Here is a 24,626-nt window from a genome sequence, read left to right as displayed (position 1 = left end):
ACCACCACTGAAAGCCAGACCATAGGCTTTGCTAGTGCTTGTTTAGCCTACTAGCAAGCTCGTATATACATACACCTTGCAACAATGTCTTCGTTAATACCTCAGGAACATATATATTAAGGGGCAGATCTATATTGGAGATGCGCCACTTTTACGCCGCCGTTGCGTCACTTTTGTGACGCAGCGGCGGTGTAAACCCTGCGCCACGTTGCGCCATATTTACATCGTGACGCATCTATGGAGGTACGTCACGATGTAAAGCCCTGCGCCACGTAAAACCTGCATCAGGTTTCACGTGGGCGTGTCGACAGAGGGGGGGGCGTTCCGTCGCAAGAACGCCCCTGAAAAGTGACTCAGTCAAATCTATAAGATTTGACTGAGTCACTTTCCCAACGCTGATGCGCCAAAACCCTGCGCCTGCTTGAAGCAGGCGTAAGGCTTGACGCACCATGTTAGGGATAGGGTAGGTTGGAACAGTGCTGGAGTTGCGTCGCTGAAGCACTGCGCCAACCTTACGCCATCGGATGCGTCACGCATCTGTTTATTCCTGCGCCATGATGCGCCGCATTGTAAATGCGGCGCATCATGTGTGGCGCAAGGGTAAACTTGCGTGACGCATCATTCCTGGCGCATCCTTGCTGATTTGCAGGGATGCGCCAGGAAACATAAATCTGCCCTTAAGTGATTTCCTTCAAGAGCGATGGGGCATCTCAAATACAAGAGGCAGGGTGGGAGCAAATCCAGCACCGAAGGCATTTGTCAGATGCTTTATTATATAAATCAATAGAGGGCATCAGGTTTTCCTATCTCTTGAGGTGGTCTAGCTCACAGAAGTTAGGACTTAGCAAAGGAAAGAGGAGAGGATGTCCTACGGGCCATTTCAACAAACCTTAAAGAATGCAGCACAACATTCGGGTGTTGAGAGGATGTTGTTCGGTGTCAGATCTTACAGTAAGTCTCCCCAGAGCCTGCAGTGTGGTCATTTGGCTTTATGTCTACAAAGGGAAGACAATGTGTCTTTGGCTGTAGTGGTGTAGACTATGCTCCAGCTTTGGCCAGTCAGCGTCAGCAACCCCCGTGGTCTTGCCAGGCTGGGGAGATCCATGTTGGCGACAATCTCTCCTGGGAGCATTGCGGTAGCCAGGCTGGGGAATCCGCTGGCGGAGCACGGAAGCATAGGAGCATGGAAGAATGGAAAGGTGTTACACAATGTTTTTTTTTTCTACACCTGCCATCTAAGAATATATGTCGTTACTACGCATTCCGTTGCAACGCATGCCTTTTCCACGCATACGTTACAACGGAATGATTTTTCTACGCATAGCCTTTACATCGATTTTTCCTTTACCACGCTTTATTTTTGGGGGGGGGGGAGAGCCCCCCTTTTTTCGTTTTTTTTGCCTTTTTTTCACGTCTTCGCCGACACTAAAAAAGGACTGATGCATTTTTTCGGATGAGGTAGAAGACGTTCCGTGAAGACGTTGCTTGCGTGATAAAGACGGTCGTGGAAGCAATACGCGTTGTGAAGACGTTTACCAGGTAAGTGTACCGTTGTAAACGTAACGCGTAGAAAAGCCTTCGTGGTAAAGGCTGTTTCCCGCCATCTAAAGGAAACCTTTCTCCCTAGGAAGCAGGTGTGTCTAGCATTACCTCTTCTTCTGTCCAGTGTTTTTTTTTTGGTCTGAGTTTCCTACTCCAAAATGGGGTTATCCTTTCTTCCAGTGACGTCCTAACCTGCCTAGGCCATAAATAAGAAGGCCTTGGGAAGAGAAACTTGCGTGACAACACTTTTGCATCCCTATTTTTCGTTGTCCTCACTGCTCACCTTTTTGTCTTTGTTTTTCCCCCCTTTACTTGCTGCAGTTTTCTTTACTGGGTTTTCCCACCTAGAAGACCTTTATGCTGAGGTCTTTCTTTGGCCTGTACCAGGGTAGTGTTGTTCCATGGTTGTATAGCTTCCAAATCTGTAATCATCTACAATCAAGAACTACCAATATTGCCCAGAATTAATTTCCTGAGACCCGCTTAAAGAGATGCATGGCGTTAGCGCCAGAACACATCTTGAAGTATGTGTCGTGCTTTAGAAAATGTATTCGATAACATGACATGACATCCTTCACATGTTTATTACATGAAGGTAACACCATAGCCACTGGGAGGAGTCGCCATTCCTCGGGCAATCAAAAAGGGAACTGCAAAGACCCTCACAGTGGCCAGTCCTCGATATCCAGTCGCAAACTTCGGGCTGCGCTTTCCTACACTGGATAATTAAAGCGCAGCAGAGTGAGGCTCCTTATTAAGCTCATCAGCATGCATTGAACCAGCGACGGGGTGGAGGGGGTCGTAGCTACCAATGGTGCAGCCGGTGCAGTGCACCGGCGCCCAAAGCCCTGAGGGCACTGAACCCTGATAGCTGCTGTACAGACGTCAAATACGTCATTTCCCTGCTTGCACCAGGGCCCGTGGTACACTTGCTACGCTCCTGACCGGAATCACCAAAGTATGCAAGTATGGTGGCTAAAACTATGTGAATCCGGGACACCCAGGGCAGCAAGTGCAACATTCTCTCAAGGCCACAAGTCATATATTATTATCTTTTCAATTCCTGAGAAAATCTTCAGAATGCACCATGGGCAAAATCCAGGACACTGGAGGGGCTGAAGGCTATTTGAAAATAATGATTCACTACACACATGTTATTTTTATAGCAGTATTTTTAAGAGCTAAGGCGAATAGCATGTGAACTTTCTCTATCACGAAAACGATCTAAAATAAACCAGAAGCCGAGAGAACTAATTAGCGAATGACAAGAGCATCACGGAAAGAACTAATGCATGAAGTCATCTTTTCAAAATGATGGGAACTACCAGTAATCTTCGCTCTGGAATGTCCTTATTTGCTAAGCTTTTGGGGTTTTTCTGTGTGCGGATAGTTGCGTGCCCTGTCTTATTATTTTTGTGCAGCCCCTGCGAGAATCGACATATCATGCGCGAGTCTTTTCTTAGCTAACTTAATTTTACAAACAGTTAAAAGAGCTTTTTAATAGATCCCTTTGGCAGGATCACTGAAGAAATTGCTAAATTTAAGTTTTGTTTTCCTTGTGGCAGAGAATCCGAGCCAATTAAGTCATTTTATTCTGTCAATGTTTACGTTTCAGTGCAACGCATGTGAGTGAGCTTAATATCCTGGCACGTCGACCCTACATATCATAACGTACTCAATTAAACTTCCAGCAGTTTCCTCGTGGTGACGGATAGAACGACAACACATTTTTTTCTGCGACTGTTGTTAATCGTGTTACAAAAACAAACCAAAAATAACCAAGTCCTTTAAAATGCTGCTATATCCAATGACACAAATAACCACCCTGTATTACTGGCAGGTTCAGAGTACTTTTTCCGGTCTGATTATCTTATTATATTCAGTGGCGGCTGGTGACATTTGAAAGTGGTGCGGCAAAAAAAAGTTGTTGCGAGCGAAGCGAGTGAGCGCATCTATCATAAGTGATATGGGCAGGGACTACCGAATTTCCCCCTCCCCCCCCCGGAACCTAAACACATTTAAAAATGAGGAACATGAAAGGTAATGACTTTTGGAGGCGGGGGTCGAGCAACCCCCGGCCGTATTTATTAAAATATGAAAACAAATCAAAAGTTAAGAGATAAACATTATTTACATTTTATACGCAGAAACATAACACGACATTTGATTACAATTAATATGCACAGATTTCAGATGGCTAACCTTAACATATCACTAATACATAGTTTTCCTATCCGAATCTAACATAAAGATCATAATCATACATTAATTACTTTCTGCGTATCCTATTTGGGCCTACGGCAAGGTCATTAACTGGTGTCAGATCCTTATCAATTTAACCGCGCCCCCCCAGTAGGGTTGCGCATGCGCAGGGGGCCCGCTTACCGAGAGGGTACTTCCCCCTCCCGGTTACCCCCATACGTTAACTGAACTCCACGCCAATTTGGGGGGTCTTGCACTCTGCGCCATTTAATGACGTCCATGCCAGTGCGGGGTGGCCAACCAGCCTAAAAGAAAGCGTGACTCCCCCCCTTCCCCGCACCCATCCAGCCAACCGGATGTACCGCCCCTGGAGTTATAGGAGAGACCCCTTGTCCCTCCCCCTGGGCGACCCCATCCGAGAATGAGGCCGCCCCCTAAGGACCTTAAATGTACTGCTCACTAGTCATGACCTTACCGCCTGACCAAGGAATAGCAATAAATACGACGATTGAAGACCTGTAAGCGGGAGAAAACGCCTAAGGAAGGAACAACACCGTCACTTACAACAGCCATAAAATCAACTTGCAACAGGGGATGGAGGGTGGGCAAACAAAACAGTTAAGCAGCCTCCTAGAGGGCTGCGACCAGGTGCTGTAAGAGCGCGGGACAAAGAGACAGAGTCCCGTGCTCCCCCGCCCTTTAAGCTCGAACCTGGGGTCAAACCAGTTCTAACTGGTCTGACCCCCAGCCCCCCCATAACTCACCATGACCCGGAAGCGCATTAACCGCTTCCGGGCCATAGGTCACCATTGTGACCAATCGAACGCATGGCGCGCCCACCGCGTCACGATGACGCGGTGATTCAGCGCCGCGTGATCGACACACAAGGGCGAGGGGAGGAGGGGGTCGGTGCCCCGCCATATTTGCGGCGGGGCCGATGCCGGCCCCGCCTTTCGATATGGGCAGGGACTACCGAATTTCCCCCTCCCCCCCCGGAACCTAAACACATTTAAAAATGAGGAACATGAAAGGTAATGACTTTTGGAGGCGGGGGTCGAGCTACCCCCGGCCGTATTTATTAAAATATGAAAACAAATCAAAAGTTAAGAGATAAACATTATTTACATTTTATACGCAGAAACATAACACGACATTTGATTACAATTAATATGCACAGATTTCAGATGGCTAACCTTAACATATCACTAATACATAGTTTTCCTATCCGAATCTAACATAAAGATCATAATCATACATTAATTACTTTCTGCGTATCCTATTTGGGCCTACGGCAAGGTCATTAACTGGTGTCAGATCCTTATCAATTTAACCGCGCCCCTCCAGTAGGGTTGCGCATGCGCAGGGGGCCCGCTTACCGAGAGGGTACTTCCCCCTCCCGGTTACCCCCATACGTTAACTGAACTCCACGCCAATTTGGGGGGTCTTGCACTCTGCGCCATTTAATGACGTCCATGCCAGTGCGGGGTGGCCAACCAGCCTAAAAGAAAGCGTGACTCCCCCCCCTTCCCCGCACCCATCCAGCCAACCGGATGTACCGCCCCTGGAGTTATAGGAGAGACCCCTTGTCCCTCCCCCTGGGCGACCCCATCCGAGAATGAGGCCGCCCCCTAAGGACCTTAAATGTACTGCTCACTAGTCATGACCTTACCGCCACAGGCCAGCATAGTTGCCCGACAAACTGGCACCCCCCAAACCATCCCTCAGAAAGGTCATGCCCCCTCCCTGAGACCCCCTAGCCAAGCTAAGAAATTCTCTAACATCAAGTCATTCCCCACCCTAGTCAAGTGTACCCCGTCTTTTAAGAAGCACAATTCCCCCCTAACACACCCATGTGCGATGCACTGTAACTTAGGAGATCGGAACAATTTCCCTATCTTATTATTGACCCTCTTTACGGAGTGGTTCAAAGCTCTCACCGAGTCCCCCCCTCTCCATTTAAATCTGGGTATCATGTGTGACCAAGCTATGTAAGCCCCTTGGCACACCTTGGCTAACCAACCAATCTCAGATATTATGCTCTCAAATAAGACCCTCCTGCCCAACCTGACCAAGTCATTGCCCCCCAGGTGTAAAATAAGGATAGAGGGAGAAGAATTGTGTTTTTTCAGCAGATCGGTCATAAATCCCCTAAAGTGACAAAGGGAAAGGCCCCCCTTTCCATGAAAAGATACTGTGAACCCCTTCTGTTCTGCCCGTTTCCTATAGTCACCTGCAAGAAAAACAGATTTCATACGCCTAACATATGAATGCCCCACAACCCACACATTCCGCGTCCCTGAGACCTGTGGTTGTGCTGATCCTTGCGTAGAACGTTGTTGCTGGCGAGATGGCAGTTCCCCCCCTGCGTGACAGGATTGAGAAACTGTGAAGCAAACGACAGAGAGAGAGGCATCAGTCACACCATTTCAATGCGCCCTCACAACATGTGCAGCCGCACATAACGCTTGTAACTGTTGTAAACCCATCGCCCAATCTTCTGTACCTTACTGGGATGCAATCCCCTAGCCGTCGCCTCTGTGGCAGCCCCTATCCTAAAAGAATGTGTTCCAAAAACACCTGGATCCATGCCTGCCCTGGCGATTGCCATGTCCAATACCATTTTGAACTGGTACCTGGTAAGTGGTGTACCGTCCGCATGTACTAATAATGCCCCTCCCAACGCGCTGCTCCTCACACTGAGGAAGTTTTCCAAATGCATTACTGGGCAACACGGGTTGTTTAATGCTCTATACAGAACCACCCCTTCACCCCGTGCTTCCTGATCAGTTTTTGATTTTTGTATGGTCAAAAGCAGACTATCACCTTGTATCCTTACATACTCAATTAAAAGGCCACCCTGCCTGTCCTGCTTGTTTCGAGCCACCAATTCACCCACTCTGAATGCCCCATAGAAAGCCAGTGCAAAGGCAGCTCTGAATAATAGAGTCTCCACCACCGAACTGCAGATCACACCCAGCGCTGACAACAGTGCGCTCAACCGCGCCAACCCTATCGGCTGCCTGGTGTCAGGAACCCCACCTTGAATTCTTCGCCACCCCTTCAACTCCTGGTCGGATCGTTCGTGTCACTAATCTGCGCAAAGAAGGAAACTGCCGCTACATGTCGCCTGGCAGCCGCAACTGTGCGCCCCCCCCTGTGTAAGCTGTCTAAAAACAAGAGGAATGCTCCTGACGTATGCCATCTCTCCTCCCAATCGTGACCCAAAAAAGACCTGTAGGACCCAAACGCCCCTTCATAAGCTTTCCGTGTCCCTGGCGCTAGGCTAGCAGCCACGAGGTTCTGTAGTTGGGGGCACCAATCTGCCAAAGAACTTCTGGAAAGTGTGATGATGTCGCCTCCGCGGATGGCAGATGATCCCTGAAAACCTGCATCTTGAAGCGAGAAAGTGCGTCAGCAGCATTACTCTGCACTCCCGGGACATGCTTAGCCTTAAACTGGACATTCAATTTCATACATAACATCACTATCTCTTTCAACAGGCGAAGAATCATTCTACACCTTGCTGCCTGTTGATTGATGGCTTCCACAACTGTCATGTTATCCGACCAAAATATCACAGACTGGTTCTGCAGATCCTGGGGCCATACCGTTAATGCGACCCAGATGGGAAACAATTCCAAAAAACCTATGTTAGCTGTTAAGCCACTCTCACAACACCACCCTGGCCACGGCTGAGCCACCCACTTGTTCCCAAGTATGGCACCAAATCCCACACTACCCGCCGCGTCAGTCCATAGACCTAAAGCAGCCGAAGTAATGGGAGGACCGGCCCACACCACTCTGCCATTGAAACCCTCCAGGAATGCTATCCAAATCCGCATGTCCTGGCGAACCTCAGATGACAAGCGCGTGTGATGGTGTTTTTCGTGTAAGCCTGCCATAGCCTGAGAAATGGAACGGGAAAATGGACGAGCGATGGGTATCACCCGTAATGCAAAATTCAACTGTCCTACCACTTGCTGCAATTGGTGTAGTGTCACTTTGTCCTTTAACAAACACTGCTGCAATGCAGCACGGAATTTCCTTATCTTCTGTTCTGGCAACCTAAAACAACCCTGTACTGAATCAATTTCAATGCCCAGGAACTCAATTTTGTTCGTTGGCCCCACTGTCTTCCCCTGAGCCAGGGGGACCCCAAACGTATGCATGAGGGCACAGAATTTCTCCAAGGCGACAGAACATTCCTGAGAGCCCGCCGGTCCCAGAAAGAGGAAATCATCAAGATAATGCATCACAAAATGATGTCCTGTAACTTGTCTGAAAACCCATTCCAAAAAAGAACTAAATTTCTCAAAATACGCACAGGAGATTGAACAACCCATAGGCATGCACCTGTCCATGTAAAACTGACCTTTAAATGAAAAACCAAGCAAATGATGATCTAAAGGATGTACTGGCAAGAGTCGAAATGCCGATTCGATATCAGATTTCGCCAGCCATGCCCCTGGGCCCAACACCCTCAGCATCTCTACTGCCTGATCAAAGGATGCATACTTTACACTGCAAAGTTCTTCATTAATGGCATCATTCAACGACTTGCCTCTGGGTGCTGATAAATTATGAATCAATCTAAACTCCCCCTCCTCCTTTTTTGGTACCACCCCTAGGGGAGAACAGACAAAATTCAGCACCGGGGGAACGTCGAATGGGCCCACTATTCTCCCTAAGCCCAATTCCTTCCTAATTTTCTGCACCACAACCTGTGTATTAGCTCTGACAGACAATTGGTTTTTGCACTCCGCTGTCCCTTTGTAATCCCCCACTGGTATCCTAAAACCATACGAAAACCCTTCCTGCAGCAACCTAGCTGTAGCATGGTCTGGATACCGATTTAACCAAGGATTCATAGCCAAAACATCAATGGGCGAGTGCGTGTCGTTAAGGATTTCAACCTCATTCCTGTTTTTTCCCCCCTTTTGACACTGAGACATTGTTCCCTTTCTTAAAGCATTTTGACTCTGGGTGAGAGGGGTGATTACATATGGCACATGCATGCCTGAATTTACAGGTGCCCTGGGCTCTAGTACAGGACTTTTTATTGAAGTCCCAGCACACCCCCTTTCGCCTTCCCCCTTTCTCAGTGGCCGACGCCGCCGCCCCGGGAAGCCCAGTCCGAAAAGGCTGATGAGGCTGTGAAATGTGGGCCTTTCCCCAATTCTGAGTCGTGCTGTCCATGTGCCCGGGTGCAAACTGATCAAACCAAGAAATGGAATCCACCCTGTCCCATGTTAATGAAGAGTCAAACTCCTTAGCCTTCCTGAAGTTCATGTCATACTCCTTCCAACCCACCCCACCGTATTTATCATGCGTCATTGCCACCCTGCTCTGATAACATGCCATTTCCGCCTGCATATTAGGTGTACGTTCAGCAACTATGGCCATATAAACAGAAAATGCCCTTATCCAATTTGTCAATGTCTCCTCAACCCTGAATCTAGACATTTCTGCCCGCCACTCACTGGGAAGCATCCAATCCTTCTGTCTCTTCGCATACTCCATTTCCCTGTTATCCACCAGCAAAGAAAACATATTGACATACGCCCCAGCCCAAATCAATTCTTTCACATCCTTTGCAACATGGCGCGCTAAATATTCCTTCCTAGAAGGTAACACCCCGGCGCCCAACAATGGCAAAGCCAGCTCCTTACCCGCTGGCTCTGTCGTCCCTGCTTTTCCACTGCCACCTTCTTGTGGCCCTGGCTGTGCTTGCTGTGCCTTCACCGCGCCCAGGCTCTGTTCAATGCCCGGAGCTGCCATGATCTTCGCCACCATTCTTTGAGCCTCTGCCAGGGGATCGGTTCCCACCGCTAACGGCAAACCCCCCCCCTTTCCTAACCATGGAAGCACTGCCGCTATTTGAGTGGCTAACTCCCCCGGGACCTGCCCTCCCCCTACTGGTGATGGTACCGGGGCCACTGGGTTCAATTCAGGAACCTTGGGGCTTGTTGAGGGCACTACCGGGATAATACTAGGAACAACCGGCTCAATTACTGGGGCGACAGGAAGAGGAACTGGCGCCGGTACTGGCGCCACTGACCCCGGGATGCTGGGTACTAAATCTGGAGTATCAGGCGTTACTGGGAGCCCAGACGGACCACCCCCCCCGGTGCCTCTAGAGGTTCCACTACTTTTGGATCCTGAACCTTACCCTTCTTCGATCTCACCCTCTTAGGGAGAGCCTCTAATTCCCCCCTTGGTTTCGGGGGTACTATGTTTCGCTTAGGCCTTCCGGACGGCCCACCCTGCGCCTCAACCTTCTGCTTAAGCTCGGCCAAGCTATGGCCAATCTGCTCCACCTTACCCCATCTCCTATCCATAGTCGCCATCTTACGCATCATTGCCTCTAGCATATGCTCCATGCGCGAACGCTTGGCCCCCCGCTTCCCTGACATCCTTTGCCTTGACCCTTGCGCTTTCTTTGAATCCCCTTCACCCAACTTTTACCCCCTTCGCATCTTTTAACCTGGAACAACACAAGCGACACAGTCTTAGCGTAATACAATAATCACGAAATTGCAGACCAAATACCCCCAATGTTCAGCATAAACCTGGGCAAATAACAGTACAATCATGCAACCACAGTCCTGTCGTACTTTAATATTCGGGACCGCGTAGGGGACAGGGCCCTACCCCTGTCTATCTTGGTATTAGCGAACCGCAAATGGTAAATGCGGCATGTACGAGTGCTTTATATATCGTTCTAGCTATGAATGCACTGTGTACACGTGATTCAGCTTCACTACGCGGGTTCCATTTTGGAAGCAGTGGCCATCTTGTCATTGCCCTCACATAGGCTATGATGGAGTTAATACGGGCCTCACAGTACATGGGCTTTCCCTCTGACTTCTCTGTGACCTGGGCAGCTGGCTCTGCTGCCCCGGGTCAAACCGGTCTCACGAGCTCCCCTTCCTCCGTCCACCTGTGATTAGCATCAGGGTTTGACCCGTCATAAAACCCTTTCATTCTATACAATCCTCCGGCTAATCTCTTCCACACCTGCTTGTTCCTGCTTTATGACTTGTTTCCCAAAACAGGAGATGCTCATGTTTATTGGGGGGTCTATTTACATCAAACGTGGGATCTGAACCTTACTGTGTAAATCATTGTGGGCTGGCCGAACTGGAATGTGGGATGGTCATCATGACTCTGCCTTTTCTTTGTAATGTACACTTGTATATTGCCGTATCATAAAACCTAGGAATGTATGCTTGAGGCAAGGAAAAGCGTATTTAAGATGAAGTCCGTTCCTATGATTTTCAGCAGTCTCCTGAGAACATACACGCTGTTGTACTTCTAGGATACCTGTCATTGGTCTGCAGCCAATAAACGAATCTTTGACTTCACCCAGAAGACTCTGTGTTTCTGTAGGTCCGGAACAGGGAGAACCCAGAAGTCATAGGGTGTGTGCCCCTGCACCGCTGGGACTAAAATACCCAGTACTTCAGTTTGGCGCCCAACTCGGGACGATTTCAGCGGTACCAGTCCAAGCCAGAGGTTCGTGAGGAGCTTCGTGTGGAAATTCTGGAGGAAGGCCGCCACTTCATCGACCCCTGCATGTCGACGTGGTCCGAAAGTCTTTTCTGCGAGGTTCTCCGCGTCCCGACGGCTACGAAGGACTGCTGCCCTGATTAATCGACCTGTTTTGGACCCTTGACGAGTTTGAGAGAGCGTAACAATCGAGAGAGTCTTCTGGTGACGCCATCGATCAGCAATATTCAGTTAAGTATAAGTGGAGCGTCTCCCATTTGTTTTGGTATCCTTCGGGATCATTTGAATTGGTACTTTGGAGTTTGCAAACGCCAAAACCAGAGGACTCGTGTATTCACGAGGCTATCGTAATCGATAATCCTTTGACGTTTGGATCTAGACTAGTGAGCGAAGATGCCTGGCTCTGGACTATTTGGTAGATTATTCTGTTTGGGTTGTGGAAAAGATTTCCAGCTAGAGGAATCACGTCCGGTTCCTCCGGTTGGAACTCCAACTTATGAGCTCTATGTGAAACATGGCGTAGGCCCCATTGCATATAACGAAGTGTGGATCCACTACACCAGGAAAGATGGTGTTTTAAAATGGCCCCAAAATGGTAGTTTTGATACCGATATTTTAGATAATTTGGAAATTAAATTGTTTAAGAAGAAAGCCCTGCCGGCGATGTTTGACTCTTTCCGCTTATGGCGAAAGGAAGCCAAACAGAAGGAAATTAAGTTAGCGAAAAAGAATAAGAGAGAGAGAGGTATGTCAGTAATGCAAGCAGCTGTACAATTTAAAGACAATGAAGAGGAGCAGATGAGTGAGCAATTGCACAGGCAGCGTAAGTTAGGGATTGACAAATGTTACCCAGCTTTGCCACATTCTAAGCAGAATGAGTCCGAAGAAAAGGAGAAAGATCCCCTGATGTCACATTTGTTGAGTTCGCCACCCCCGTATGCTCAAACTGCCACGGCGCCTCCCCAGCTTGTAAATATGCCGCCTCCAGTGCATGTACTGCAAGCCTTGCCGCAACCGCCAGTTGCTTTGTAACCAGTTCCTATTCCTGTAGCGCAGCCCTCTCAAGCGCCGCCAGTTGTGCTTCCAACTGCCCCCGCACTTCCTGCGACTTTGCCTAATCCAGTAACTGCCTCCCCTAACACTCTTCCTTCCATCACTCCAGTACCTGTCTCTACATCCTCTTTTCTTCCCTCTGTTTTTCCCCCTGTTCTCGCCTCAGCTTCTCCTTCAGCGCGACAGCGCTTAGCTAATGTGGTTACTACATTAATGTCTCCTCTCTTTGGGTCATCTGGTGCGATTCCTGGTTTACAGCGTAAGCAGTTGCGCAGCCAATTGCCTAACCCCGATGAGAAAAAGGTAATAGATCACATGGCGCGTAGATGGATCGTTTTTCCTTCACTGTATGATGTGGAATCGGTTGTTAACACTTTCCATCAATGGGATGCCCCGAAACAGAGATATGTGTTTGAGAAAATGTGCGAAATTCTCTGCGAAGAATTGGAGGATAGTGGTAGAAATCCGAATCCGCAGGAGTTGTGTAGAGTGAGGTTTGATTTTGGAACTGGTATAATTGTGGACCGCGAAGTAGATAAAGCAGTTGCGGTTGTATTGTCCTTAAGGAATGACGATTGCCAACAGTCATTGTTTGAACAAGAGGTCCTTGTGGGGAAAAAGGCAAAAGCGCGACAATACCCTATGAGAGAAGTTCCCCCGGTATGGAAGGAAGCGGTTGCAGCTGCCGGTGGTAACCCCGCTGTGGCAGCGCATTTCCAGCGTGTTTGGGTGCATGTTCCATGGAAGCGCTCTGAGGTGTTAGCGCTTAAGCAATCCTTGCCTGATCCCCGTAAAAACCCAGCAGGTTATTATAAAGAGTTGTCATAGACGGTAGGGTCATGCATTATGAATCTGGCCGACATAGACATGTTGTTTGGTAATGTTGTTCCACAGCCTCTATGGGGATCAATTCGTAATGTAGATCACAATGCAGAACTAGGGGATACATGGGCTAACATTGTTGCTGCTGATGCTAGACAAACTGGTGGTGCGAAACCAGAACCTTTAGTAGCTGAATTGCCTGGTAGAATCATCACGTATATGAAGACAATAATGCCTGCGATGCGCGTAAATTGGGATAAGTTATCTGCATGCAAGCAGAAGAAAGATGAGACAGTGTCAGACTTCTTTACTAGGTTTGAAGAAACGTTTATTGACCACAGTGGGCAAGATATGAGTACTGAGGGTGGCCAACGGTTGTTTGTGGATAAGTTTGTGCAGAATTTACTTCCTGACCTGTGTAAAAAGTTAAAAGATTCAGAAAGTTCTTGGGCTGTTTCTTCTTCAGCGCAAATACTGGCTACTGCACAGTATTATGAAAATAGAGATAAAGACGAGAAAGATAGAACAGAAAAGAAAACGAAGGAACTAAAGACAAAGGTCCTTTTACAGCAGGCCTATCCGCCACGTGGAGGTGGTAATAATTATAGACAACCCCAAGGTGTCTATCACCAACCCCAACAGTTTCAGAACAATCAGCAAATGAACGGGTATTACCAACCACGTGTCCCTGTAGGTCCCAACCAATGTTCATACTGTAAAGAGGAAGGTCATTTTAAATACAGTTGCCCTAAATTAATGCAGCGGAACGGTAATGCGTATGGCGCAAGAGGAAGGGGTGGTCAGCAAGCTCCTAGAGGCCGAGGGCGTGGAAGTGTTCCCCAGAACGCGCGTCCTCTGCCGCCTCAAAGTACCATCAATAGCTTTGATCAGCAAGCTAACGCGATTAGCAATACGGCTCAGTATTATAATAATGATTATTATGCAGAGGACGGTGATACAGAGAATAATGATTACTAGGACAGCCATAGACAGAGAGAGGGAGTTGTTTCAGTGCCAGTGGATCAGAGTGGACCGTATGTTGAGGTGACTACAGCAAATGTAACGGAGCCTTTTCTGCTAGACACTGGTGCTGCAAAGAGTTCAATCATGCATTCAAAACTCCCTGGCGCACCTTTGTCTGGCGATATAAATGTTTCAGTAGGTTTTTCTGGCGCCCCGGTTAGGAACCCGATTTCCAGTCCCATGTCACTTTCTGTTGGACCTTGCGAGCTGAAAGCACCCCTGATCCTGACAACAGGTTGTGGTGAGAATTTGCTGGGATTAGATTTGTTGAAAAGATTGCACGCTACACTGTATTGTTCTCCTTCAGGAGTACAACTTACATTAGGCAAGAAAGTGATTTCCCCAATGTATTTGTCTAAAAACACGATGCCACCTGAATTGTCGTCCCTTCCGGATGCCCTTTGGGCTACTGGTCCCAATGATGTGGGCCTCTTGGAGATACCGCCATATGTGGTGACTCTAAAGGCTAATGTCAGACTGCCACGTATTCCCCAGTACAAGATCTCTAATGAAGGGCAGAAAGCATTGTTAGACATTGTCAGCGACTTGATTAATAAGGGTGTGATAGAAGAGACAAGAGCCAACGTTTGCAATAGTCCGATTTTACCTGTCTTAAAACGAACGGACCCTTCACAGCCACCTGTTTACAGATTTGTGATCGATCTCAGAGAGGTTAATAAGATTGTTGTGCCACAGTTTCCGGTTGTCCCCGATATAACTGCCCTGTTAACAATGATTCCAGCCTCTGCTGCATGGTTTTCAGTGATCGATTTAAAGAATGCTTTCTTTAGTATCCCAATTGCAGAAGAGAGCAGAGATATTTTTTGTTTTAGTCTGGGAGGCCGAAGCTTCCGTTTCAAACGCGCTCCCCAGGGCTACTGTGAGAGTCCATCCATATACAGTCAGGCTCTGAAAGCGCAGCTTGATGCACTTGTTTTACCTAGTGGCGCTATCCTGATTCAGTACGTGGACGATTTACTGATCGCTGCGGATACTGAAAAGATCTGTAAAGAAGCCACATTATCACTGTTGCGCCATTTATCCGCTTTCCATCACAAAGTGTCTCTCTCTAAGCTGCAATATTGTCGACAAGAAGTGACCTACTTAGGTCATCTCTTATCGAAGGAGGGAAGGAAACTGACCCCAGAAAGAATTCAAGCTATTGCACAGTTGAGTGTGCCGAAAACACAGAGAGAAGTGCGTGCTTTCTTGGGCATCACTTCATACTGTAGGCATTGGATCCCTAGTTTTTCTTTAGTGGCAAAACCTTTGTTAGCCTTAACATGCAAAGACACACCGAATCCTATCCCATGGTCTGAAGAGTGCCAGAAAAGTTTTGTGGAATTGCGTAATGCATTATGTTCAGCACCTGTGTTGGGTACTCCCGACTACAGTAAGCCTTTTACATTGTATGTTCACGAGAAAGATGGATGTGCGTTGTCAGTGTTAACACAGCCTTTTGGCGACAGACCGCGCCCATGCGCATATTTTTCATCTACCTTGGACCCTGTAGCAAGGGCATTGCCAAGCTGTCTGAGAGCGACAGCTGCTGCAGCGATGTCTATCCGACAATCTGCTGGTTTGGTAATGGACAACACTTTGATTGTCATGGTTCCACACGCTGTAGACACATTATTAAATAGAACCAAGACACAACACTTGACCAGTGCACGATTATCGGGCTACGAACTTACACTGTTAGCTAATCACATACACATAAAAAGATGCAATACGCTGAATCCAGCCACATTGTTGCCAATTCCAGCAGACTCAGATGAGATTGAACAGCATGACTGTCTGTTCAGAACAGAAGAAGAGACGAAAGGGAGAGTAGATCTGAAAGATACTCCCCTGACTGAGTGTGATGGCACTTTATGGGTAGATGGGTCCTGTTTTAAGCTCCCTAATGGTGACACGACTGCTGCATATGCTATCACGACTTTACACACGGTCGTGGAAACTGCACGAGTGCCACATAATTCGGCCCAAGCAGCAGAATTAATCGCCCTCACGAGAGCATGTGTGTTGTCTGAAGGAATGAGAGTGAATATATACACAGATAGCCAGTACGCCTTTGGCGTGGCTCATAATTTTGGGCGTTTGTGGAAGGAGCGTGGGTTCCTGACGTCGCATGGAGCTAAAATTCAGAATGGCAAGTTAGTGAATGATCTCCTTGAGTCACTGACCCTACCGTTGCAAGTTGCGATCATGAAATGCAGTGCACACAGGAAAGTCACAGATGATGTTGGACATGGGAATGCGTTTGCTGATGAGACCGCGAAAGAAACTGCACAGAAAGTGAAGACTAGAATGTATGTTGCAGGTCCCGCAAGATGGGTTAATGATGTTGGAATGTGTGAGAACACAATAGAGAGTGTGAAGTCGCTTCAAGCTGAAGCCACAGAGGAAGAGTTAAACAAGTGGAGAGAAAGTATGGGTAAGTTGGATGAGAATGGTTGTTGGATTGATCTGACAGAACATAGGCGTTGGTTGTTGCCTGATGCATATGTGCTTCCAGTGGTTACTATGGCACATGGAGTGGCACATATCAGTACGAAAGGTATATGCAAGTTGTTGGCTCCAGTATGGCAGAATGCTGGGATTCCCAAGTGTGCAGAGAACGTGGTCAAGAATTGCATAGTATGCTTGAAGTACAACCCTGGTAGGGGAACCCCAACTCCGGCTGGTCACTTTGCACCCCCATCATGTCCATTTGAAGTTTTGCAGCTGGACTTTATTCACATGGAAAGATGCAACAACCTGAAATATGTATTGGTGGTTGTTTGTGCTTTCTCAAAATGGATAGAGGCTTATCCTCTGAAAGATAACACTGCCCTATCCACAGCCAAAGCCCTTGTGAAGGAGTTTTTCCCTAGGTTTGGGATGCCAAGAATGGTGTGGTGTGATAACGGAAGTGAGTTTGTGGGTAAAGTGATGAAGAATGTATGTGAAGGGCTAGGGATAAAGCAGAAGTTCCACGCTGCAAATCACCCCCAATCAGCTGGATTAGTAGAACGCTACAATGGAGCCTTAAAGCTCAAGCTGGCTAAAATCCAGGCGAGCACCGGTCTTAAATGGCCTGACGCTCTACCTCTAGCACTCCTGTCCACCAGAATGACCATACACTCACGAGTGGGACTTAGCCCTTACGAGGTCGTCTTTGGCCGCCCGGCTAATGTATGGGGCGTGCCAAGACCGGCGAAATTTAGCGAAATAGAACATCCAGTACTGCTCGATTACCTGTATGATTTGACTGTTAAACTGCGTGTTTTGCACCAACAGGTACATGATACCCTTCCCCAAGCCTCTGAACCTCCTGGACACCCTATCAACCCTGGTACGTGGGTCCTGGTCCGAAATTTCCAGCGCAAGAGCAACGACGAGCCTCGCTGGATCGGCCCTCATCTTGTTCTTCTTTCAACAAGATCAGCAGTGCGAGTGAAAGGGAAGAAGCACTGGATTCATGGTACTCACTGCAAGGTAGTCCCCTTGCCTCTGCCATATGACCAGTGGGTCAAGGAGGGTATCGCCGACTCAGAGACAGACATTGTACCTCGCTTTGTACCATTCAGTGACGCACGCATAAGAGGCACAGCTTCAGACCAAGAGAGTGACAATATTCTGCAGGAAGCTGTGCCACCATCAAGTCGACTGGACACCACTGAGCCAGAACTTTTGTTTAAAGACCAAACAGCACCTGGCCGTCTCCGCTATAATTTGAGACCTAGGCCCATGGACAAATAAAGATTTCCTCATTATTTCCCTTTTGACATTTTTGCTCTCCCATCTGAAGGACTTTCTTGATTTTTGTTTTTCGAACCACCATCCGGGTTCTGCCGCAGGGTCGCGGTGCCAAGACTTTGGGGTACAGGCCGAAGACGCTAGGTCAACGGTTCTGGTTGGTCTAGGGCGTTTCCCTGGACTGACAGGCGTACTCTTTAGCAGAAGAAACTCATCCACCGCGAGCGGCCCGAGTAGAGGATGGAGTTTTTTAAGATGTAGAGACCGATTGAGGGAATGAACTTTAACGTAAGGATGTGCAGAATTGTAAAAAGTAAATGTTTTGTCTTTTTGTGCCTTTTTACACTGTGTAGCATAATAATGTTTATTGTAGGATTTGTGTTTTTCTCCGCTCCAAAGCCCATTGCACCCACTCAACAGCCTATATCTCTTTCTACTGCCTCCTCTCACTCTTTTCACCCTTTGCCTGAGCACGAACAGACCAGACGATCAGAGTTCGTAAATAACTCGTTTATCCAGCTCTTGCACCAGCACCAACTAGTAATGAATACGACCAATTGCTGGGTGTGTGGGTTAATGTCACATACTATTAACAAAGGTATTCCCTACCTGGTGCTGCCGTACAGTTACAATGGATCGTCATGGGCATTCCAAACCATGTTTCTCTATGCTCTAGATACATACTCCCCTCGCCAACCGCGTTCCATCAGACCTATCACCAATAATAAGGCTTTGATGAAAGGAGTTGCCGATATGAGTAGGGATATTAATGCATACTCCTCTATTCCCAAAGAAGAGTTGAGACCTTATGTAGGATGGAACGCGACGGGGTATAGTATTAGTCTGGGTGAAAGACAGCGAAAAATCTCATCTCCAATCTGGGTCGTACCCCACATGGGTCGGTTCTGCTTACAGGGTAATGGTCAGAATCCTAGAGCTCAACTGGGAAGAAGTGACTGTACTGAAACGTACACCTTCCCGTCACAGTTTTCCCCTGCGTTTTTGGCTGCTAAGGGCACATATTTCATCTGTCATGACCGAGCATATACATGGCTGCCCCCTGATTTCTCGGGCACATGTTATATTGCGAACTTGCTACCGCCGACATTTACTGCTGCCTCTGACTATCACAAGACCAGAGTTGTGAGAGGTGTGATTAGTAAGGAGGATACTGCCGGTCAAGAAGCAGGAGACTTCTTCTTGGGTTTCCTGCCGTTTTGGGGACCTATGGTCAATAGTAGGAACCTGAGACAGCTGACTCGGGTGGTTGAATCCACTGTCAATGTAACGGCTGGTGCCCTTAGTAATCTGACAGCTGAGCTCCAAGCGGATCGCCTTATGACTCTGCAGAACCGCATGGTTCTAGACGTTATTCTTGCAGACCGCGGTGGGGTATGCAAGGTCATCCAATCCAGTTGCTGCATTTTCATACCAGATAATGCTCCAACAGTGTATCAAGCCATCTCCAAACTCCATAAAATATCTGAATCCATACACGTGGATAAGGGAGATTGGTCACTGGTGGGGTGGTTCTGGGAATTGATATCTGCCTGGGGATGGAAAGTTCTGATGGTCATTGGAATGATCTTAGCCATTCTTTTCCTGTTCTGTCTGTGTATACAGTGTGCTCCTGCGATATGTGGTCTCTGTACTACCTTATGTGTAAGGAAACCTGTATCGAGGGACGAGCTAGGTAATAGGATGATGCTACAGCAACATCTCCATGACTTTGTGAACATTGACCTAGACTCGGATTAAGATGAGTATAGTGATTGCCTATGTAAGGGCAAAAGGAGGGTCTGTCGTACTTTAATATTCGGGACCGCGTAGGGGACAGGGCCCTACCCCTGTCTATCTTGGTATTAGCGAACCGCAAATGGTAAATGCGGCATGTACGAGTGCTTTATATATCGTTCTAGCTATGAATGCACTGTGTACACGTGATTCAGCTTCACTACGCGGGTTCCATTTTGGAAGCAGTGGCCATCTTGTCATTGCCCTCACATAGGCTATGATGGAGTTAATACGGGCCTCACAGTACATGGGCTTTCCCTCTGACTTCTCTGTGACCTGGGCAGCTGGCTCTGCTGCCCCGGGTCAAACCGGTCTCACGAGCTCCCCTTCCTCCGTCCACCTGTGATTAGCATCAGGGTTTGACCCGTCATAAAACCCTTTCATTCTATACAATCCTCCGGCTAATCTCTTCCACACCTGCTTGTTCCTGCTTTATGACTTGTTTCCCAAAACAGGAGATGCTCATGTTTATTGGGGGGTCTATTTACATCAAACGTGGGATCTGAACCTTACTGTGTAAATCATTGTGGGCTGGCCGAACTGGAATGTGGGATGGTCATCATGACTCTGCCTTTTCTTTGTAATGTACACTTGTATATTGCCGTATCATAAAACCTAGGAATGTATGCTTGAGGCAAGGAAAAGCGTATTTAAGATGAAGTCCGTTCCTATGATTTTCAGCAGTCTCCTGAGAACATACACGCTGTTGTACTTCTAGGATACCTGCCATTGGTCTGCAGCCAATAAACGAATCTTTGACTTCACCCAGAAGACTCTGTGTTTCTGTAGGTCCGGAACAGGGAGAACCCAGAAGTCATAGGGTGTGTGCCCCTGCACCGCTGGGACTAAAATACCCAGTACTTCAGTCCCTGCCCCACTGAAACTCTCACCATGTAATTACGCAAAATGCGCAAACGTATTAAAATGAAAGCACTTAAACAATTGATATTGTAATTGTCATGCGTTGCCTCAAATTAAGCCTATGGCCCTGGGAGTAATACCTTCTAAAGAAGAGCCTTGCTTTTAAATCACCGCATCAGCATGACTTAGCCCTCCCAATGATAATCGATTACTTACAATCCCCCTTTCTCATGAAAAACCGACACGCTAAAAGAGCTTCCAGAGCAATAAATCAGTCAGTCAGAAAATGCTCACTAAACGAGCCTTGCCGCTATACGCCACCCGCAAGGCACCCTAACGCTGTACCTGACGGCAGAAACCCAGTACCTTATCGGCGCGTGCGCGCGCCGCTCACCCGGGCTCACAAGCCCTTCTGCCGTATCTCTGCCCGATCGCGCAGCGGAACCTCCCTGTGCACCGGGACACACCGAAGCCTCTGCCTCCTCACTCGGCAACGCAAACCAGCCTCCCGGCGCCGCACCCAGGACGATAGAGATGCCTCGGTTTCCTCACTCGGCGCGCGAACCAGCCTCCAGGCGCCGCACCCTCGACCTGCCAAGAATCACCACCGGAACCAGGATACCTCGATGTAACGAACCTGCAGAGGAGAACAAACAAAACAGTTAAGCAGCCTCCTAGAGGGCTGCGACCAGGTGCTGTAAGAGCGCGGGACAAAGAGACAGAGTCCCGTGCTCCCCCGCCCTTTAAGCTCGAACCTGGGGTCAAACCAGTTCTAACTGGTCTGACCCCCAGCCCCCCCCATAACTCACCATGACCCGGAAGCGTATTAACCGCTTCCGGGCCATAGGTCACCATTGTGACCAATCGAACGCATGGCGCGCCCACCGCGTCACGATGACGCGGTGATTCAGCGCCGCGTGATCGACACACAAGGGCGAGGGGAGGAGGGGGTCGGTGCCCCGCCATATTTGCGGCGGGGCCGATGCCGGCCCCGCCTTTCGAGCTTCGGGGGAGAGGGGGTTCCCCGCAAGAATTTTTTTTTTTTAATCTGTGAAAATCATGCATTTTACAGTAAATTTGATGAAGCAAGACGGTTTATGAAGCAATAGTGACTGTGTAGACTTGAAATATTTAAACACAAGAAAAATATTCGCTATTTTTCAGAATAATAATTGTTTAGTTACTGTAGTGTACAAATTTTACAATGCAACAAGTAAGGTTTGTAATTATGTTACCTGCCCACATGGTTGTCTTGTCTGTCTACTCTCTGCAGTTCACCTGTCTAGCATTTTGTTCTTACAGTCTTGATATGATTTTAATAAAGGCATTTAATGATAACGACGTAGCTGCTCCATTCTGTAATTAGATAACTTTATAATGGACTTGAGATAGCAGTGCTCTGCTGCAAACACACTGGAAGTCCTGACTAATGCAGACGAGTAGTACGCTGTGTCACTGGGTAACAGCGAGATTATCCTTAAAATGCAGCCACCAAGATGTTTCACGCCTTGTTCAGGAGAATTCGAAACATGATCATCTAGACATATGTTTCGTTCCAATGACTGAACTCAGAGACCGGGTGAACTATCTGAACTCGGAGAAAGGGGCTAGCAGCCTTGTCTTGTATACGGGAGTACAAGAACAAGAGATGAAAGGAGGGGGTGGAGCTGGTAGGAAGTGGATAAGAGAGAAAGGAGGGGTAAAAAAGGAAACTGAGAAAGCAAGAGATGAGGGACGAAAGAAGAGAGTACGAGGGGAAGAGGCATGTAAGGGAAGAAGGAAATAGAGAGAGAGAGGAATGGAGGGAGAAAAGGAAAGTGTTAGGTAGAGGCATTAGAGTGAAGAAAGGAAAAGAATGGTAGAGGCATGGAGGAAGGAAAGAAAGTAAAGGAAAGACATGCAAGGAGGGAGGAAGGGAAGCCAGAGAGGGATAGAGACTGAGTCATAGAGAGAGGAAAGACATGGTTGAGGGCGAACTCGCCGTTCCAGGGGCACAGACAACAATAAATAAGAATGTGGCTGTGCAGGCTGTAGCGCTGGCGGAGGCCCGTGAAGGCAACAAACGAGACACCATTCATTCAAAATGGGAGGTATACCATGCCCCCAGGCTGGAGCTTTGCGCATGCGTCCATTGTATTATTAGATGTATTCAGCCTCAAGGAGGCTACAAAAGTAAGTGATTTGAGCAAACAATCACCTATTTGATAGCGTGACGTCACACAACCGCCCTCCAACGTGCAGCGCTGAGCACAATACTTTTGAAAAGGGGGCCTTTTAGAAAGCGGTGCCCTGGCTAACCAAACACTTTTTCCAAGCCTTACAACAACGTCTCTGTTAATCAGTAATTGCGAACACACGTTTCAGACAGCCATGCCTCAGCTTACTGGAATTGAAGCAAAATTTCTAACCAGAAACACGTCAGCGGCAGTTGGCATTCTCCTATTGTTTGGAATGATAAGTCGTTTGTAAACTGGTCTCAAAATAACTTATTTTCTTAGCTATGGATAAATCAAAGACAGTCTGTCCACTGTGAGTGACTATCCTTAGAGAGCAGACAAAGGCCTACTGCTGGAATTTGTACGAATCTCCACTGATTTTTATTCCGAGTGATCGGATTTCCTTTGGAAGCGGAGAACAAGCACTGCACCATGTTTTAATATTCACCATTTTGGATTTAGGAAGTCTAAGTGGAACTTACTTTGAATGTCAATGCTACTGCTGCCTTCCAGTAAGGTCAGGACGGACGATGGAGTAGGAAGGAAAGGTATGACTCATCGTCTCTCCCACTCTCTCTCGCAGCCTGCTTCTCCCCTCCTAAGCCCGCCCCCTCTTGTGACGAGTTTTAATTGTCTCCACCCACTCCCTTGTTCTTCCTATCTGCCTGACACTCCCCCTGCCATTGAAAAGAATGGAGTTCTGTGAACTCCTCCCAGGGCCATTGTATAAGTGCCCAAAAAGAACCCTTATTCACGGCAATGAAAGCTGTCACGCCCTCTGCAGTGATGTCACTGCTGTAGATTGTGCCTGCGGGTCGAAGAATACCTCGCCCAGCCGGCATGCGCAGCAGGACCGTACCTCTGCAAAGTTCCTCAAACACAGCTACCCTATTATACATATGAGAGCAGCAACCAAGTAGTACATTCGTTTAAGCTGCTTGGCGTTTTCTAATTCTTTTCATGCCTCTCCCCTAAAGGTGGCAGGGCAATGCCTATTTTGCCCATTAATACCAGCCGCCCCTGATTATATTTCTCATACTCTAGCATTCAGTCTCCAACTGTCTTTATTGACGACCTCTTGCTGCCTGGACCTTCTGCTACACGGACCTTTGCCTTTTGGAATCCTGTACTGGGCTGTTGTTTAGTTTGCTGCCCCACTGCTCGCCGGACCCGCTTCGCGGGTCCCGCATCGCAGAGGAAATCGGCGGGGGGCTTGTGCTTGTGCAGTGGCTGTGATGACTGGGGAGTCTTGGGGCATCGTTGCAGGGCTGCGAGCGTCTCTGCAGGGACTCCATCTCCCAGGAGTCCCTGCCTGGCCAATCTGCATCACCTGGCCCGCTCCCCTGGCTAGCCCCGCCCCTGCGCGTCACATACTTTCTATATTAGTGGCGTCTGCTTCCCCTGCGCGGGAGCGCGCAGGAGCGTCCCGGGAGAAGCCCGGGACAAGGGCGGGACCGTCTGTGGCCGTCCGTGGTCGGTTGTGGTTGGGTTGGCCCACCCCCCTCGATCTGTTTTGTTGTGTTTGTACCATAGCCTCATTTTGTCTATAGGGTGGTATTGTGGATTTTTGCTGGTTTTGTTTGTATTTTACCATCCTTAGGTGTTTTAGCCCCCCTATAAAACATGCCCTTACGTTCAGGGAAAGAACGTTCTGTGAATTTGCAGACATCTAGTGGGGTGGTATCTGGCCCTCTAGATGCCTTTCTAATTAGAGCAACGGGCATTTTGGAAAAGGAGAGAGCCTTTGCGGAGAAACTGCTTTCTCTAGATCTTATTACTGGGAAACGCTCATCTCTAGGTCGCATTGCCTTAGCGCCAAGCCCCCAAGCACCCGCTATGAGCGCCACCCAGTTATCGGTTCCC

The 24,626-nt window shown here is 48.1% G+C and overlaps 1 long non-coding RNA gene across 1 annotated transcript; it reads right to left on the bottom strand.

Moving 5' to 3' along the window:
* Positions 1-5,523: 5,523 nt before the first annotated feature.
* LOC146821867 (uncharacterized) lies at positions 5,524-23,329 on the bottom strand. The gene is made up of 3 exons (XR_014962780.1): positions 23,246-23,329; positions 20,914-21,184; positions 5,524-6,127 (listed from the first exon to the last, which is right to left on the bottom strand). It is a non-coding gene; the product is annotated as an uncharacterized LOC146821867 (long non-coding RNA).
* Between the last annotated feature and the right edge of the window lie 1,297 nt (positions 23,330-24,626).

This window comes from Triturus cristatus, chromosome 6 (assembly GCF_964204655.1).
Source record: "Triturus cristatus chromosome 6, aTriCri1.1, whole genome shotgun sequence".
NCBI lineage: Eukaryota > Metazoa > Chordata > Amphibia > Caudata > Salamandridae > Triturus > Triturus cristatus.
The sequence above is the reverse complement of the archived record's forward strand: the minus strand, read 5'-3'. Positions and strand labels throughout refer to the sequence as shown.